This window comes from Amblyomma maculatum, chromosome 1 (assembly GCF_055883805.1).
Source record: "Amblyomma maculatum isolate TAMU_Amacu chromosome 1, ASM5588380v1, whole genome shotgun sequence".
NCBI lineage: Eukaryota > Metazoa > Arthropoda > Arachnida > Ixodida > Ixodidae > Amblyomma > Amblyomma maculatum.
The window spans coordinates 201071662-201082727 of NC_139344.1; the positions used below are offsets into that span (position 1 = coordinate 201071662).

At 46.1% G+C, this 11066-nt stretch overlaps 1 pseudogene; it reads right to left on the bottom strand.

The window, feature by feature from the left end:
- Positions 1 to 511: 511 nt before the first annotated feature.
- LOC146205359 (uncharacterized) lies at positions 512 to 5094 on the bottom strand (annotated as a pseudogene).
- Between the last annotated feature and the right edge of the window lie 5972 nt (positions 5095 to 11066).

Below are 11066 nucleotides of genomic sequence, written 5' to 3' on the forward strand. Positions count from 1 at the left end.
GACAGGAAGCGGAGACGACTGTTCTTTTCATCTTGACGATGAAGAAGGTAGTCTATCTGCTGTTGCAGAAGTGCATGCCGCAGATTTTCGGCCCAGCATACCGCAAGCTGTGATTGGCAGTAGCCAATAATTGCCACCTGCTGTTGCTGCCACTACACCACAGCAGCCAAAGCGGAAGCGGCCGCTGACTACAGGAGAAGAGAATCAGCTGGCAATGATAGGAGAACAGCGCCTCCTGCGACAAGGCTTGGAGGAGTACAGGAGGCAAGAGCTTGTGCTTCGGGAGCGCCAAGTGAAGGCCGAAGAAAAGCTTGTTGATGTAATGAAGGAATATTTGAAGAAAAAGTAAAATGGTGGAAAAGTCAGTTTGTGTTATTGTTATGTACATGCTACCATTGATCCACATGCTGCATGAAGGACTCAAGGCAGTTTTTTTTTTTTTTTTTTTTTGCTGCAATGCTGGCAGCTCGGCAAGGTATATAGCAGACAGCACTCGTCACGTCTAGCCTCCTTACAACTGCTGGTGATGAAGATGATGCACAAGTGCTGCCCGAACATTAGCCCCACTGTCAGCTTCCATTTCTGTCGTGTGAGCAGGCTGCTCAAAAGCTGTGTCGTGTCGAGTAACTTCATCCAACCATTGTTGTTGTAGTCGGGCACCGAAATGCTCACAGATGTTGTTTAGTGTGCAGCAGGCTCTGATGATCATGGGAACATGCCTTATGTTGCACTCCATTCTTTTCATAGTGTAGCGAAATCGAGCTTTCAACCTCCCGAAAGCATTTTCTACAATCCTTTTTGTCTTCGACAGGTGATAGTTGAAGATTTTACTTTCTTCCCGCAAAGGTCCATTATGCGGGAAGGGCTTGACGAGATTGCTCGTCAGGGGAAAAGCCTGGTCGCATAGGATTATTGGGGGCACGGCGGTGCCATTTATGACTATGCAGGCTTAAACAGTGCTCCCTCGACAGTTTTAGCCAGCTCAGATTGAGCGTAGACGTGGGGGTCGTGACATCGTCCTGGGCTGCCCGCTGACACATACCGAAACCGGTATTTATGGTCTACAAAGGCCAGAAGGATGATGCTGTGCCTGTATGCACAAAAAAACAAAACAAACGTAAGTATGCACAATGCTGATGATGCATAAGCTAGGTTACTAAGTTGATAGATTTAGTTAGAATTTAAGAGCAGCAGACTGGGTAAGTAACGCTGTAAAGGGTCGTCTACTTCTAAAGTAAAAAGTGCTTCAGGACAGTGCAGATGTTTTTCCCATCACTGTGGATGTGCTAGCGACATGGGAGTAGTGACAGCTTCCTGCCGTGTTTATAATGGCTAATAATTTGCTAGAGTTTACATTGTAATATTTCTTTATTTATAGCAAATACAGAAACATAGAAAGAATGCTGCAACAGTGTAAGTAGCCATAAGGTTATAATTATGACACTTTGCACTTATTCTAAAAACTTGTTAAACATTACTGTTACATCTACTACGAAATGTACAAGGTGAGCAAGCTTGTCTTGCGCTGTGGTCGGCGGAGAAAAGCATTCACAGGTAATACTTGCACTCAAGAGCTGCCTCATGGCTACACGAATGGCAAAAGCACAAGTGCAAACTGACAGAGTAACTGTGACAAAATTCCACGTTATTTGCTCAGCAGCAAACAGCTCCAGCGTTCCAGACAGTGTGCTCACTTATGCACTGACATAAAATCAAGAGAAAAAGACTTGCCAGTCCTTGTAGTTCCTGTAGTTCACTGCATTCAGTTGTGGCGGGGAAACCGGGAAACCTTATTGCAAAAACCAGTGCCACTGGGTCCCAGCGCCCCAGCGCTATACCTGATTATGGTCCCAGTATGACGCTGGAAACTGGGCGCACTGGGACGCGGCATCCTGGCACGCTCCGCACTGGCGGCACTGTTCGCCCGGAGAAAAAAAAAGCGTGGGATAAAAATAAAAAAGTGGAAAATAACGAAACAAGTTAACTACATAAAAAAACCTAAATAAAGTGAAAAAAAAAACACAAAAAAGCAGTGCACCAAGCGCGCTTCGAACTCGGTCGCTAGGCACCTATTCAATCACTACCTCACCACGCTAACCACTCGGCCACGCCGAGAATTTTTTCTTTCAGCATGGTATTTATTGCATGCTTTTAAATTCAGCATAGAGTTATATGCATTATTTACAGAGTAATAAGCCTGTAGGCGAAAAGTCCAGTTGGAACATACAACACAACATCACATCACTAGAATACGACTTAGCACAACTTCATTAAAACGGTGGCAAGGAAAGACAACACATCAACGATGGCAGCCAGTCCGGTTGATAGTCACTATCTCCGTGTCTCTAAGCTGGTGAACCATCTGGCCGAAGTGAGTAGCGGGGGAGACTAGAAGTTCAGCATTCCGATACAACATTCGCGTTTTCCACAGGCTGTGCAGTCCAAGGAGGAAAATCATGTCAAAGGGCTCGTGGTCATGTTCGGTGGTTATCAAGTAACGCACACTGTGAGAATTCAAAATAAAGTCTTTCTTCAATGTTCTTCGCAGAACGTCCCAAAATAATATTTCACCTTTGCAGGCAATAAAACAGTGTTCTATGGTTTCAGATGTGTCACATAACCGGCAATAAACAAAAGAAAGGAAAATATTTTTTTTATGAAGCCACACTTTAACAGGCAAAACCTCGGCATGAAGTTTAAAGAAAAACGTTTTAGTAGAAGGCGAGATCGGCATTTTGCGCACCCTTTTTAACACATCATACCCCATATAATTAGAATAGAGTGAACGATATAAGGGAGGCGGGAACAACATAGATATCAAATCTTGGTATAAATTGTTCCGTGAAACAGAGAATAAGTACTCATAAGAGAAGCGAACTGCCAAAAAACGCACTGAATCGTAAACTTCTTTCATAAAACCAAATAATAAGGGCCGATTAGAAAAATTGGAAGACACCACTAAGTTTGGAAGAAGGTTCACTAGGTTAGTTTGCAGAGATGCTCTGGTAATTGGATGGGAGCTATTACGGAAAAAGAAGAAACGAGCAACTAACTGTCTGACATTGAGATGTGCCAAACCTAGTCCGCCAGCAGAAACAGGCCTGAATAAGTTATCGCGCCGCATAGGCTCAAAATTGGACGACCATATGAACGTCGCAAACGTTCGGTGAAAACTGTGGATGCAATTCCTCGCGCAATGGAGTTCTCCATTTCTCCAGTTTTCGGCGTGGCTGAAACATTTCTGCGTTTTATGTCATGACCCGCATTTATAAGGTTGGAACTTCATGTTTCGCAGTCTACAGGCCCATTGCTGCCGCTCTAACAATTACAACTTCTTGATCATTGGAGCTTGCTGCTTGCTCTCACGACTTGCAACTAATGTTCTGGGTGCCTATGCGCGCTATTTCGTGCACTGGAATCATTTTAACATGTGGAGTTTGACATCGCTAACAAATTTACCAACGCCGGGTCTTCGGTGGTGCTCTGCTACCGTGGGCGTAATTTTCGCTGAACACGGAGCTTTAGTACAAACCTTCAAGAAAAAAAGTGCGACCAATCTTCAATACCGGCAAGCGCAGCAGCGACGACACTATATTGTGTGCAACTAAGCCTGATTTGTATGTAAACATTTCGGGAAGCGTTGCGATGACCGAGGGCTCGGCTGCTTTATACTCAGAGTAAGAAGGAGCGCAAAAGCTTGAGAAACACGCAAAATATTATGCATTACAAGCGCTGTATGTTGTTGTTTTTTCTCTCATGGGCCCATCGCTCGGTAAACTACTTTTTTCCTCGTTTATTTTTTCTTTCTGCTCTTTATACTGGGCCGTGGTGCAGGCTGCGCTCGCCTTCGATTGAGCCCGCATTGAACATTTTGGCAATAATAATTGTGTTAGAGTGCCCTTAAGATCAGCTGCGAAGTTTGTTATGCATGGTAGCCCACATTATTCAATTCCAGTGTTAGTTGTGCGTTAATCGTCAGTGTGTCATGAGATATCAGAGGCGCGGTGGTCGTGGTCTCTCTCGAAACGACCTATCGAAACATGGAAACTCTAGAAAAAAGATACTGCCTTTGTTTTCTTACAGGCGCGCAACGACTTCGCAGCAGAAAGCGCTTGCTTGAACTATATTTTTCATATACGCCCCGATGGTCGATTGCGAGTACGTTGTTGCCACGTTGGCACCTGAGAGATGCTACTCCGGCTGCCGCCGCAGGCCGCACCGGCTATACTGGGGCACTGGGACCAGTGCGGCCCCAGCGCACATACAGCGCTTCTCCCAGTGCATCGCGGATGCCAGCGACACACCCAGCGTCAAAAAGCTAATCCCAGCGTTTCTCTCCTATCGTACCAGTGCAACCAGTGTCTTCCCGTTACTGCTCCAGTGAATATTGCAGACCTCCAGCGTGCCCAGCAGATCCAGTGCAAAACCAGTGCGAAAATCTTACTGGTTTCGCACTGGAAGACGCTGGGAGACGCTGGTTTTTGCAATAGGGAGTGGCAGCCATCCAGTGCCCCCTTGCGGGAATTCTGTCCCTGAGTAAAACTCGCGAATGTGCTCATCCATTTCATTCGATGCCATCCATTCCGAGTCTAGCACATCTACCACCAGTCTCTGCAAACTCCCTATAAATAGTGTTCCCAGTCGACCGCCCAACACCAAAGACTATTGCGACCATGCACCCGGTCTTCGGCAGCTGAGCACAGTTTTGAAGAGGCCGATACAGACTCGCTTTTCAACACTGATTGCGTCCCGCATATTCGTGTCCTCACGCTGCATCTTCGGCCGGCACCGGTCTACAAGGTACCGGAAGGTTGCAGGTCCAACGCGGAATGCCTGCCGAAAATGCTGCTCTCCTAGGTTCGGCAGCGTATCTTCAAACCATCGCTCGTTACGGGGATAGATCCACCTTCTGCGGTGCACAGTTCGCTGTGGGAACACGACGGCGCCACAATAGGAGATGTTTGCTATGAGCTGCTCCTCGAGTGCGTCAGCGTGCGCCTTTGCCGCATCCGCCGCCGCGCGCAAAGATGCCACAGCGGCAATTCTCAAAGCAATTTCAAACTTCGCTTCCACCTCCCAGTTCTCGTCGCTCATGGTTGTGGCTGTAACACGCACTTGATCGAACACAATCTATTACAACTTCTATGAAAATCGCACCAGCAAAGTATGCCTCGCACGCAAGCACGCGGGACCAGGCGGAACGACGAGTGCGCGTCCAAGTGGTCCGAATGGAAAGGAAAACAGAAACACTTTTGTTACTAAACGTCCGCTTCAAACCCTCAGAATATTTCTTTATTCATGAGTTGGTTACTTTTCCTAACCTAAACAAGGGTAGTCTTGTTCGCTTATCACTTTTAGCTGAAATATATCTTCTACTTCAATATTGGTAGCTGTTACTAGCGCCATTTCAAGCGCAGCGGTTGATAGCTGTTGTGATCCGCTCGACAGATGACGCTCACACAAAATGCTTGAATTATCATCATCATCATCATCATCGTCATCTATCTCCTTTGCATTTGCCGTGTAGCTGCGCCGCTCCTCCTTTTTAGTTTTACTCCTTTAATGCAATAAACCTCCTTTGCAGTAAAGACCTTGGAGAAGTGCCGTGTGACTGGGTTGTATTAGTCCCGTTCACACTAATCGTGACCTCACGGGGGTAAAGAAGGCCTGTTTCAGTTTGCAACGGTCACTGATTAGTCCCCGGGTTGATGACGTAACAGTCCTGCTTGATAAAGTTGATATATAAAAAAACATTTTGGGCGTGCATTCGTGCACTCCCTTCTGACAGCTACAGCCGGCAGGTGACTGTAGCTTCCGTTTTCCTATGACACTGCTTGGTCATTTTCGTCAGCATCTACCAAGCAGACCGTATTCGCCCTTTTCACGAATGTAACTATTGCAGCCACCACAGCAAGACCAATCACAATGGTCGCCTGCGATGATACTTAGTTCGTAGTTAGTGAATAAACTCGCGATAACCGACAGCACATGGCATCGTTTTATGAGCAACAGTGCGCGTAAATGTTTTGCTCTGAAGAGAGGTTGAATGAAATACTTCAGAGTACGACTGCTAAGGATCTCGCAAAGCATGCACACTCTTCTCAACCGCACGCATAGCACCGAAGGCCGCACGCTGGTGCCATCGTTGCCGATATATATGTACTCTAAAGGGTGTCCAAGCTAACTTAAGCCAAGGGTTAAAAAATAAGCATTTAGGTTAGAACCAACTGTGTAAGCTGCCAGCCATCTGGCGCACCACAGGCAATGTTTTTTTTTTTATTTTGCAATTAACTAATCAGTAATTAAGATATTTATTTTTTTTACAATTTGCTAGGAGGAGGAGGAGGATGTTAACCAGAAAGAATGAATTCCGGTTGGCTACAATTTGCTATTGCATTTAGACAAAAATGAGATTTGCAAATTTGGAGAGCATCTTCTGAAAATCTCATTGCATGTATTTCTGATAAGGAAACCATCTCGTGTCTCTTTTTACAAAGCTTTAAAGAGAGCCCGGAAAATACAAAAAAAAAAAAAAAATAATAATATCACGTGACTGCGCATTCGCGCGCCGCGATTGTGGTGCTCTCAACAGTGGTTTGAGTGAACGAAATCAGCTGTGGCTGGGGCTACACGGGGGCCGTTGCAGCAGCAGTCCGATATGTCTGCGATGGTTTCTTGGTCCGCTTCAGGTAGTCGGCGCACGTGACGATGCAAGTTGCAGCGAGCTCATCGCGCTGGCTGCAACCATCGCCAACATATCAGCCTACGACAGCAGCTAATTTGGTTCACTCAAACGACGATCGAGAGCGCCACAATCGCGGCGCAGGAATGGTTAGTTAAGTGATATTTTTGTATTTCGCGGGCTTTCTTTACAGCTTGGAAAAAAACAGACACGTGGGGCTCTCTTTATCGTCAATAAATCAAACTGGGGTTTCAGAAGATGCTCTCCAACTTTTATTGTCAAAAGGCCATAGTTAGTAAATTATAAAAATTATCTTAATTACTAATTCGCTAATTGCAAAAAAAAATGCCTGTTGTGCGCCAGATGGCTGCCAGCTGTATGCAAAGGGCTTCTCTGGCCTACCTCATATATTTTATTTTTTAACCTTTGGCTAAAATTAGCTTGGGAAGGTGCGTGAGCACGGTCAGCAGTTTGTTCTGTAGTCAGTGGCTGCTCTAGGTAACTTTACGTAGCTTCTTTCGCAACCTCGTAGCTATAATTTTGTCGTATACATGCATTGTAACGAGACACAGACTAACGCAATGCAGCGGAAAGCATCTTGCATTCGGTGGGTGGTGCATGATGTATGGCGACACGGCTGAGGCGGCCTTCACTTGCAGCTTGCCGCTCTGACGAGTAGGGGTGTACCCGATGGAGGCGAGGGCATCGAGGCATCCAAGTGACGGCTGACACGGCCAATCACTGGACCGGCGGGCTAGCTTCGGTTTTTAACTGCGTCGCGGTCTGTGTAAATGGCTCCTCTGATTAATTGGAGAGCTCCGTTGCAAGGACATCTTATTAAATTAGAAATTACATCACCGCAGCTCATTTTTTGTGATCGCTTTGAACGTGGAAGGGTTTCGGGACTGTCATCTGCGATTTTGTGAATAGTGTCGTGACGCTGGGGCTATGTCGACCCGGCCTTCACTTGGTAGCGTGCAGAGACTCCGGGTTCATGAAGGATTGAATCTTCGAAGTTGGTAAAATATATACAAGCAGGTTTAATGGCACTTTGAGAAAACTTATTTACATGATTATTTACATGAAAAAGAAGGGTACATCAGCAAAATGGCAAGCGTTAAGAGTTCATAGCGAGAAGCGACTGGATGAGCCGTTTACCCAGGGCTCAGAGCGACATTTCGTGCTCTGCAACGTCCTTAAAACCCCCTATGTCCAGCCCCTCTCTGAAGATGCTGACCAACCAAATCCAGGGCACGCCCCTCAGATATCGGCATCCAATCGAACCCATCACTGCACTGATGGTCTGAAGCACTGACTGGCCCGGCATTGTTTCGTTGGGCCTGGTCACTTGTTGGCGGGAAAAGCTTGGGAACGGCGAGGAGGTACATTTCTATTCTTCAGCCAAGAATCGATAGGCTGGTTCCGGCAAGTGGATTTACTTCTCAGAAACCCAAGTGCACGTACGCGCCGCTTACTGCTCCCAGCATTGTCCCTTTCCGGCAATTGCAAATCTTTCCTGCATTCCCGGGAAATCCTCTAATGGCCGTAATCACCTTGCTCCTTTCTTGTCCTGTACGTCAGCGGACGTGTCACTCTGTCGCCTCCTTTGGACAATAGGCATTCCTTACTTGACCATAGCGCTTCTCAACGGGAAGGGTGAACAATTGAACGAAAGCACTTCCGGCTATTTCCCGCAGGGGGACATTTCTTGGTATTTTTCTAGACGTTCCCTTGACAAGGTCAATTTGGCATTTGCAGGGTCTCCAAAAAGCAAAACAGGCTTACACAAAAGGATTCCTGGAAACAGGCTCACTTAGCGCCCTTGTACCAACAGCACATATCCACAGCACTTATCCATGCCCACAGGCGAACAATAGAGCGCGCAAGTGCGGATGATGCACGGTCGTAACAATAGTAACGCAGCCACTTTACCGCGCAAGAATAATGCATTTAGTGTTGTCAGGGTATAATCTATCCGTCTTGCTTTGGTTGATACTGCCTGTTAGTACACCTTTATAATAGAACGCTCCGTAGTCCAATTAGCAGCCAAATCTTTCTGCAGAAGGTGTTTTTCGCATAATTAACTGCAGTTGTGTTCTAGAAAACTTTAGCCTCATTTGGCGGTTTTATCTTTATGCTTGCCCTAATTGATGTGTATACTTACACTAAAGATACCTCAGTCAGCCAAACAGATTATTACTGGTGCTTTTCAGACGCAATGAAAAGCGTTTTGTGACATGAGTGCATAACATTTCGACCAACACGCGCATTTGTGAGAGTTAATGTCACAGATTAATTGAAACTAGTTTAATCATGCTAAATAGTGGGGAACTTTGTTTGTTTGTTTGACAATCATTATCAAAATAATCTCAATCATTACCTCTGCCACTAAACTTTCTTCCTGCGTGTTTACCTTTATTTATTCTTTTTCAACTCACTCAGTCTGGCTTTATCGCGCATACAGCGAAGTTGCTCCAAATAGTCGCCGTAAGGCTTATTGAAAACACATCAGGAGAAGCAGTCTGTGCAGCCGGATGATATGAGAACTCTTTTGAGTATTGCCCTGCATGCGCAGACTGCCGCACTTTCACGCATGAAAATTCTAAAACTCGCATATAGCGAACACAACCAAGTAAAGACGGTGCCGAAGATGTTTCCAGACAGACGTGCATTTGTAGACGTCGTGGCATCTGCATAAACCGAGAGGCTCTTTGGTAGAGAATGAAAAGAAAAGACAGCCACAGAAAAAAAAAAAAAAAAGAAAACCGTTCGCTCTTATTTTTTTCTTTCGCAGGATACTCCTTTGGCGTGCGATATCTCGGAGAACACGCCGTTTTAAGGAAACTACAGACGTCAGTGGTAATTTCTGCACCGTCTTCCCGTTTCTTCACCCTCGTCTTTTTCTGTAGAAGGCAGGCTGCGGGCTGCGCTGGGCACGATAAAGTAATAAATAGGAAGCAAGAGAAATCAATTATTCGATTTGAAAGTAAGATCGGGAGTGGGTCTCTGCGAATTTAAATAAAAGTCGCGCCTCTCCCGCCGCGTACGGCTGGCTGCTGTGGAGTAGATGGGGAAGATTCGAAAGAGATCGTGCATATACACGAACGTGCCGTGCGATTAACATATGCAAATACATCATATTACTTTTCCAGCCTCTTAGTGCTGAAGAGTATAAAAGGGGGCGGTCGGATGTGAAGAGCCAACGTGTGAGCACGCTGAGAATTTGTCGGCGGCGGCGTATGGGGGCATCGGCGGCGGCGGCCGCTGCCGGAAGGCGCTCCTCCGTCCGGGATATACGACGGGCCCTGCGTGGTCCTCTTGCTTTTCGCAGTGACCGCTGTGTGCGCCAAATGCATTAACAGCCGCGCGTTCCAGCCGCGTGCCACATTAACGGCTCCGGAAGGCAAGTAAGAAGGCAGGCGGTGTGACGAGTTACTACTCGAATGTGCGTTGCTAAACTCAAAAGGCCATAGTGCGAATGAGGAAAGGGAGGGCCCCGCTGCTATGGCGCAGTGTTTAAGATCCCCCCCCCTACTTTTCCGGAGTACCCGGGTTCGATTCCGACAGCTGGCTGCTGCGTTTCGATATGGAGGCGAAACGGAGAGGCGCCCGTGTGCTGTGCGACGTCAGTGCACGTTAAATATCCCCAGGAGGTCGAGATTACTCCGTAGCCCTCCGCTACGGCTCCACTTTCTCCGCTCTCACTTCCGCCTTCCTCCCTTCCCTTACGGCGCGGACTAGGTGTCCACAGAGTAAGTGTAACAGACACTGCGCCTTTCCTGACCTGTCAACCATTTGTTATTATTATGAGGGAGGTAATGTCTCACTGTCTATACTATATATTATGTGCACGATGCATAGGATTTTTCACAAAAATGAACGATGAAAATCCAGCTCGCAGTCCGCTACTTTCCGACAGTTGCTAACAACTCTCTACGAAAAAGTTACTCAAGGTTCACTTTGGTATCGCGCTACGAAAGGGGCATGATGGGTTGGCATTTTTTTTTTTCGGTAAAAAAAAAAAAAAGAATTTTTTTTGGCATTTAAAAAGTAAAAACTTGTTTTGTTATTCTTTATTCGCGTTTTATTATTTATGATGTATTTTTACAACCGTGCTGTTTCTTATTTTTCTTTTTTTGTTTGTGTCTCAGCTGTTTCCCGTATTGGGGCTGACAGGCATATATAGTGCAAAAAGCATTGATTGCGAGATAGAATGTCTACAAAGCACGAACACACGACTGATTTGCTGTCGCATTCTATTTCATGGGTACAGACACATAATGACCAATAAACAAAGCATTCGAACCAGGGTCCACTACCAGAGGCTCGTTTTGAAAAGTGTTGCCATGACATAATGCATAATGTGGAAGTGAAGAAAGCAAAA